This window comes from Stomoxys calcitrans, chromosome 1 (assembly GCF_963082655.1).
Source record: "Stomoxys calcitrans chromosome 1, idStoCalc2.1, whole genome shotgun sequence".
In the NCBI taxonomy this organism is placed as follows: Eukaryota; Metazoa; Arthropoda; class Insecta; order Diptera; family Muscidae; genus Stomoxys; species Stomoxys calcitrans.
In genome coordinates this window covers 71,790,357-71,799,099 of record NC_081552.1, presented here as the reverse complement: position 1 = coordinate 71,799,099, position 8,743 = coordinate 71,790,357, and positions in this window count along the sequence as shown.

Sequence of the window (8,743 nt, the reverse complement as noted above, 5' to 3'; positions counted from 1 at the left end):
CGAACACCAGCAAATTATTTCCTACCAAAGGTACAGCGATTTCCTGTAATCTTACCAAAAGATAACCGCTCTACTACTCTCATCATTGCGAATGCGCATGAATGTACTCTGCATGGTGATACGCAAACTACGCTTAACTTTAAACGTCGTTGCTCCAACGTATCTTGTGGATGTTTTTTAGATCTCGTCAAGCTCCTTCCCTAGAATCCTAAATTATGCAAATCGGATGAAAGAGTAGAAGGTTGGAAAAGGTTAAGATATAGACTAACAACACCATTGTTCTGGACGCCTATGACCTTCTCCACATATGTCTGGAACATTTTTTACTGCTCAGATCAACAGGTAAGAGGGCTACTATATAAATTTCTGGCCTAAAACCATATATGCAAATTTTTATCATCACATGCTTTTATTGTTTGCCGAAGCATCCTCCAGCATTGTTCATATACTTTTGTATGCGCTCAAACCAATTGTGGAAGGCCTTTTTCCACTCCGACTAAGACACCTCCAAAACATGGTTATTGAATGCCTCAACAGTATTTTCTGGGAACGAAAATCATTGACCATGCATTTTTATCTTAATGTGCGCGAATAAAAAGTTACTGTGTGCCAAGTCGGGGCTGTACGGAAGATGACCCATTCATTCGACATTTTGACAGATTTTAAAGGCGTAGGTTAAAGCCGATGTGTGAGAGCTCGATTTGTCAGGATGGAAATTGATCCATCTTTTCTTATTCGTTTTTTGAATTTCTCCCATGACTTCAGTCAGAATTGACCTCCTATGTTGCGGTGACACTTCCCACCGCATTACCAGACGAGGTGCTTTTTTCACGAATAACTATCGTAGTACACGGCCCGGTGCTGCTTGTTGACACATAAACGATTCACTGACCCTTTACGATCGCCCTTATCTATCGGCGATATAGATGTTGTGCAATCGGATGCTCTTGATATTCTAGGAATGAGAATACAATGCGATGTCCGTGGGTCAAAACATGTATTCGAGGTTTTAGAAGAGCATTCAAGTGCTTGGGCTTTGCTAAGCGGTGCAAGAAATACTTCACCTCCTCCGATCTTCTCAATATGTATACAACGTTATTTCGCCCAAAACGACAAATATCTATTGCCCAAAGGATGCCACAAAGCCCAAAAACGTAGTTTCCAAATGTCGTAAAGTCCAAATTTAAATCGAAAAATCCAAATTTTGTGATTGGATTTTGTGACATTTTAACATTCAAATATGCCATAATATCCAAAAACAACTGTGTCACTAAGCCCAACTTCATTTATGCCGTAACACCCAAATCGAAAAAATGTCATAACATTAAAAAAATACCCATAGAATTTGTTGGGCTTTACAAAATTTTCTCAAATTTAAAGTTTGTTATAAAATTCAGAAAATATTGTAATACCCAAAAATATTCACTGAATTTCCTATTTAGAATACAAAAAGCATTTCTATGTAGACAATTTTTATACCCTCCACCATAAGATGGAGGGTATACAAATTTCGTCATTCTGATTGTAACTACTCGAAATATTCGTCTGAGACCCCGTAAAGTATATATATTCTTGACCGTCGTGACATTTTATGTCGATCTAGCCATGTCCGTCCGTCTGTCCGTCTGTCCGTCTGTCCGTCTGTCCGTCCGTCCGTCCGTCTGTCTGTCGAAAGCACACTAACTTCCGAAGGGGTAAAGCTAGCCGCTTGAAATTTTTTCACAAATACTTCTTATTAGTGTAGGTTGGTTGGTATTGTAAATGGGCCATATCGGTCCATGTTTTGATATAGCTGCCATATAAACCGATCTTGGGTTTTGACTTCTTGAGCCTCTAGGGTGCGCAATTCTTATCCGATTTAAATGAAATTTTGCACAACATGTTTTGTTTCGATATCCAACAACTGTGCCAAGTATGGTTCCAATCGGTCTATAACCTGATATAGCTGCCATATAAACCGATCTTGGGCCTTGGCTTCTTGAGCCTTTAGAGTGCGCAATTCTTATCCGATTGAAATGAAATTTTGCACGACATGTTTTGTTACGATATCCAACAACTGTGCCAAGTATGGTTCAAATCGGTCCATGTTTTGATATAGCTGCCATATAAATCGATCTTGGATCTTGACTTCTTGAGCCTTTAGAGTGCGCAATTCTTATCCGATTGGAATGAAATTTTGCACGACATGTTTTGTTACGATATCCAACAACTGTGCCAAGTATGGTTCCAATCGGTCCATAACCTGATATAGCTGCCATATAAAACGATCTTGGGCCTTGGCGTCTTGAGCCTTTAGAGTGCGCAATTCTTATCCGATTGGAATGAAATTTTGCACGACATGTTTTGTTACGATATCCAACAACTGTGCCAAGTATGGTTCCAATCGGTTCATAACCTGATATAGCTGCCATAGAAACCGACCAATAATGTTCTCCACCGCTAAATCAGACAGGTTCTCAAGGAAATGAAAACCTAAAGTGGAACTCCTTCTGACTGCTAGTGCGGGTCACACACACAGAAGGTGTTCTATAGTCTCTTTTTCTTCGATGTCCTCACAGCTTCCTCAAAAGTCGTTGCTGGCAACCTTCAGTCTGTCAGCATGTTTTCCGATTAGACAGTGAACTGTAATGACGAACACAATGACTGAGACGTCTGTTCTAGCCAAAGACAGCAAAGCGGTATACCTCATCAAAACTAGGTTTGGCCACCTTGTTTTGGAATACTCACAGCCCCCTCTCCTCGGACCTGGTCCTGACAACTTAGCTTACATGTCGCTAGAGGCATACCCACAGATTCCAGTATCCCTGGAAAGTGTAGGGTAGTTCCTAGTCTCGCAATCTCGTCCGTTTTACAGTTCCCTGGGATATCTCTGTAGCCCGGTACCCAGAACAGGTGAATTTTGAACTGTTCAGCCATCTCGTTGAGCGATTTTCCACAGTCGATGGCGGTGTTTGTGTTCAGAAATAAGTTCTCCAAGGATTTAATGGCTGCATAGCTGTCCTAAAAGATATTTACGACAATCGTCGTTATGACATTATATCTTAGCCATTCCGCTACTTCCTTAATTGCAAGGATCTCGGCTTGATACACACTGCAGTGGTCGGATAACCTTTTCGATATGACCAGTTCTAGATCTTTAGAGTACACCCCAAAGCCCACCTGGTCGTTTAGTCTATGTAGCTTCTGTTACCAGGGATATCGTAGATCCAAACGGTTCTATCAGGAATGGTGGTACAGTACTTTTTTTTATCAAAAAGAGGCTCAGGTAGAGTGTAATTCATACTGCACTGGAACATCGGATATTTTATCAAGGATACCACAGTGTCCGTAGCCGCCACATGACCAATGAGAAAGCTCCCTTAACCTCACGGCAGTGTTCGTTGCAATTTGGGTAGCCATAATATCCAGAGGCATAAGATGTAGCATTAAATTCAGTGCATCAGATGGTGTCGTCCGCAGCGCGGCTGTGATGTACAAACAAACCATCTTTTGGATCCGATTAAGTATTGAGCAGTAGGCCGACTTTTGAAGCGCCGTCCACCAGACCACAACACCATATAGCATTATAGGTCTGACAACTGAACCCAAACAACAAAACCCCCAACTTTCGCCAATGGCTCTCTGGCCACGTCATCAGCATACGCAACCACTTTTATACCTTTTCCTTCCAGAGACAATAATTCGCCTTTGTGTTGTAGGAATGAAAATGACCTTCGTGTCCCTCCATCCCACAGGTATATATGACATTCTGATACAAGCAGAGTATATCTTCCTAAGCCAAGGAACCAGTCTATCAGACACAGCTTGTAATTCAACCGGTGATACATCATACATACATACAGGACCTGGCGACTTAAAGGAGTCGAAACTTTTTATCGCCCAAATGATTTTCGGCTCAGACACAATTTCCCTAATAGCCTCCGACGAATGTATACCAGTGACAACCTCTTCTCGCACCACTGTGTCCGTTGGAGAATTTCCCGGGAAATGTGTATCAACGAGTAGTTCTAGTGTTTCCTCACTACACATTGTCCATACATTCTCTGACTTCTGGATATACCCCACCGTAATAAGTCTCGAGGACAGAATCTTCCTTAGTCTAGAGGCCCCAAATGTATCCTCCACGGAGCTGCAGAATTTTACCCAGGATGTGTTCTGAGCCTTTCTCAGCTCGCTCTTATATTTTCTTAGCTCAGCCTTATAGATGTCCCAATCGTGTGGTGCTCTTGTGGCTTTTGCTCTTTTGAAGAGTTTTCTGCAGTCCATCCTTAGACCACCAGCTCTGGGGTCCACCATGGCGGTCGCTGTTTGACCCATGGCTTGGCACTAGAAAATGCTGTCACAAGCGAGCCATTCAAGGCCTTCGTAATCCGCTTGACCATTATGTCTATGCCCTCCACAGATTTCGATGGTCTAGATGGGGTGGTAGTGCAGAATGTGTGCCGAAATTTATCCCAATCCGCCTTTCTTCTGTTTAGCCGAGGAACCACTTCTGCAATATTTTCTTGAAGGCTGAAGATAATATAACGAAATTCAGATAAGCTTTGATCATCCAACACATCCCAGTAGCATATCCTTCTGCTTATATCATCCGACACAAAGGTGACATCTAGTACCTCCTGCCTGTTTCGTATTAAAAAGGACGGTTTATTCCCTTTTTACAAATCGCCAGCTCACCCCTTTCGTTGACATCCGAACTTCCCCATATCTGGTGATGTGCATTAACATCACTTCCTACAATGAGGCTCTTCTTCTCTACAGAAGCGGCTTCAACTAGCGACTTAAGGTTTGAAGGCGGCATCTCTGAATATTGTGCCATATAAGAGGGAAGCCAGCCAGAAATATTCTTCAGTGCTTAGCGACGGAAGAAGAGAAACATTCAGACTACTCTTTGCTCTGTGTCTCCCATTCCCTGTGCCCTTAAGTAGTTTAAAACCCGGAATTCTTAGTCCACGAAAACTTCCTCCACACATCCTTGGTTCCTGGATAAAAACCATCATGACTCAGAACTTCCACCACTGTAGAGTTAGCCTCGTCTTCTGATTCCACCAGAAGTTCTTCCCCACAAGATTCGTTAGATCTTGTCATGATGAGCTTCCGTACGCATCCAGGGGCAGGTGAAAAAGCAGTGGAACCACTCTTCCTCAGGACACTGGACGCTTGCGGTGTGACGATTTTCTTAGATTCTTAACTAGCTGCTGCTGTCGATGTACTTTTGAGTTCCGTCCTTCCCCCTGGCACACACCTTGAGTCCAGTCCAACTGAATGAAACACCCACACAAGGCTTGTTTTGTCCCGTTTCGATGCCATCCCCTACTGTCTGGATTGCGGCAGGGGTATTTTCAGTCTCATGCAATCCGCGAGATAGCCGGAGTTTAGGACGAATACTACATGTCTCCGGTCACCAATAGCCTCATCCAATCTTCCAGTCAGTGGTTGAAAGATTGGGATTACAGTATCTTAGTCTTCCAAGTATCGACTCAGGATCTGGGGGAAAAGCATGCGCCATTGGTCAAGAAAGAATATCTTCCTTCTTGACTAAATCTAGTGCTGCACCTGACCAGATCTCACCAATCTTTCACAGCGCACAACAATACATTTTAATTGAGCATTGATCCCCGAAGGCAAGTAGTTTGTATTGGCCCCAATATCATCCTGAATCGTTACAAACTGGGGGAGGCCCAGGAAATTCCGTAAGGACATCGAAGTATACTGATAACAGTCCATTGACTATCCCACTCCAATTATTCCTAGGTATGCATCCCTGTTCTTCTCTCTTGTCGGCAACTGCCATCACCAAACTGTCCCTAGCAATATAAGCAAAGGTTCTTGGACCCATCTAACTATTGTTCGTCCTAGCTCTTTTAGGCATGGGATGCCCTCCAGGTGACCGCAGTCTTTTGGCTGACTGCGGTGCAGTTTCCGAATCTGGACGTGTAGTTTTTGTGTTGGCCTGTGCAGCAAGTTCCCCAGACTAATTTAGGGAGTCTCTTTCCCTGTTAGTGAGAGTCTTCGGATCATTCGCACAAAGCTTCCCAATAAACCTGAGAGCGATGGGTCTTCTATTGTCCCAACCTCTTAAAGAGCATATTGGTTTGCCGGGAAAGGCCGATGACCTAGGCAAATTATAGGCATGCAAAGAACGAATAGTTTCGGCCTTGTCCTTTAGGCTCGAATCAGGTGCCTTCGTCAAAAGCCTCTGCTGACCAGCCGTCTGTCGGCTAGTGGAGCCTAGAGCAGCCGCTGCACTAGTCGATGTTTCATTAGCAGACGGCATGCTACGGCCTGATACCACCACCGCAGCTGTTGGGTCATTGGAATCCATTCTAAGCCTTCTCCCGGGCTCTAGATCTGCCGCTCCACTTGAAGCAGACGCAGATCATCAACCACCTAATGGACACCTCTATCGCAGCTATCCTTGAGTGACTTTTGCTTCCAAAAATAATAACCTATTACGAGTAACAGGAAAATTCTTGCGGAGTGAAATAACAAAACGTCCGCTCCACTCAACGGTTCAAACTAGATTCCCTCTCTTTAGAATGTACAGGGCATTTTTATACCCTCCACCATAGGTTGGGGATACACTACTTTCGTCGTTCTGTTGGTAACACCTCGAAATATGGGTCTAAGACCCCATATTATCTATAAAAATCAATTTGTGTTTGTTTGTGTGTTCCTTATAGACTCAGAAACGGCTGATGCGATTTTCTTGAAATTTTCACAGATGGTGCATAATGACCCCGTGGTGAAAATAGGGTACTACATTTTTTGATATCTGAAGAGGGGAGGGATCCTCCCCCTTACCCTAATTTTCAGACAAGCCAGATCTCGGAGATGTGTGGTGCGATTTAAGCCAAATTTTGTGTGCTCTCTAATAGTAACTTAAAAACAAAAATTTGGTATCCAAATTTCGGATGGGGTACCTAGGGGGGCTGCCCCACCCTAAAACCCACCAAACATATATTTAGAACAATCACGACAATATGGGACTCAAATGAAAGGTATTTAGGATAAGAAAACTTATCTGATATCCAATTGTCAGACCAAGTGCTAGGGGGACCACCGCAATCCCCAGAACACCCCTAAATCGGGCATAATTACCGACCATGTCAATATGGAGCTTAAATGGAAGGTATTGGGCGGTAGAGCAAGAATTGATACCCACTTTCGGGACAAATTTTCTGGAGATCTACCCCTCTCCCAAAATACCCCACAAACAGTAATTTGTTACTGACCATCGCAATATGGGGCTCAAATAAACGAATTTGGGAGTAGAATACGAATTTTATATCCAAATGTTGGACCATGTATCTAGGGCATCACCCCATCCCCAAAACACCCACCAAAGGGTAAACATTTTTCGACCATGCCAATATGTGACTCAAATGAAAAGCATTTGAGATTAGAAAACAAATTTGATAACATACTTTGGGGCCATGTGTTTGGGGACGCCTCATTCGGTAAACTCCCCTAAATCAATGGCAAAATGGGGTTTAAATAAATGGTATTTGAGAGAAGAGCACGATGCTGATATTTTTTCAGGGTCAAGTGTCTCACCTACGAAAACACCCCTACAGCAGACAACATGAGAATATCGGGCTGAAAGAAAGTATTTGAAGAATGGAGTACACCATACATCCAAACTTAAATTTTTAGACCAATAAAGATCATATGGGACTCAGATAAAGGCACTTATATTGTTAAACTGTTTGTCGAGCGATATACTAAAAGCTCTTTAATTGTCGACAGCAACTATTCCAAGCAAACTTTTGATCCATATAAAGTAAAAGAAGGCGCAGCGGAGCGGGCCCGGGTTAGCTAGTAAGACGGACGTCCGTCCGTCTGAGCTTTTGTTTTGAACCTTAAAATGAGTATTTTGTTAATTGTACATATAGATATAAATATTCTGACTGTATATGTAATTGATTTTTGAATTCATTTTTTGTTTTAAGCAAGTATTAAGTTTCGATGCTGAATAAAAAACACGAATCGAAGCGCATCACAACAATTTAGATTTGTTGACCACCTAATATGATTGAAAAGTCTTCGAACCAAAGACGAAACGCGTCCCATAGTGGTTGGTGTGTGTTGCTATCTTTGGTCAGCAAATACGTCCTGTATGGGTGGTGTTATCGGGGCGGGGTGGCCCCATAGACACTTTTTCCCGAATTTTGATATCAGAGTCGTGCTTTATTCCCAAAGACTTTTCATTTGAGCCCCATATTGCTATGGTCGCAAATTTCTTCTCTTTGGGGGGTGTTTTTGGGAGGGGCGGCCCCCCAAACACTGATTTGGATATCAGATTCGTATTCTACACTCAAACACTTTTTTTAAGCCCCATATTGCCATGGTCAGTAAAAAAGTCCTTGTGTTGGGGGTGTTTTGGGAAAGGGTGGACTTGGTCCAACATTTGGATATCAGATTATATTATACCTTTTTTTGAGTCCCATATTGCCATGGTAGGTATATATGTCCGATTTAGGGTTGTTTTGGGGCTTGGGGTGGTCCCCCTAGCACTTGGTCGGACAATTGGATATTAGATACGTTTTCTTATTCTAAATCCTTTTCATTTGAGTCCCATATTGTCGTGATTGGTGTATACATATATTTGGTAAGTTTTGGGTGGGGCGGCCCCCCTAGGTACCCCATCCCAAATTTAGATACCAAATTTTACTTAAGAGAGCACACAAAATTGCGCTTAAATCGCACCATCCATTACCGAGATCTGGCGTTTTTGAAAATT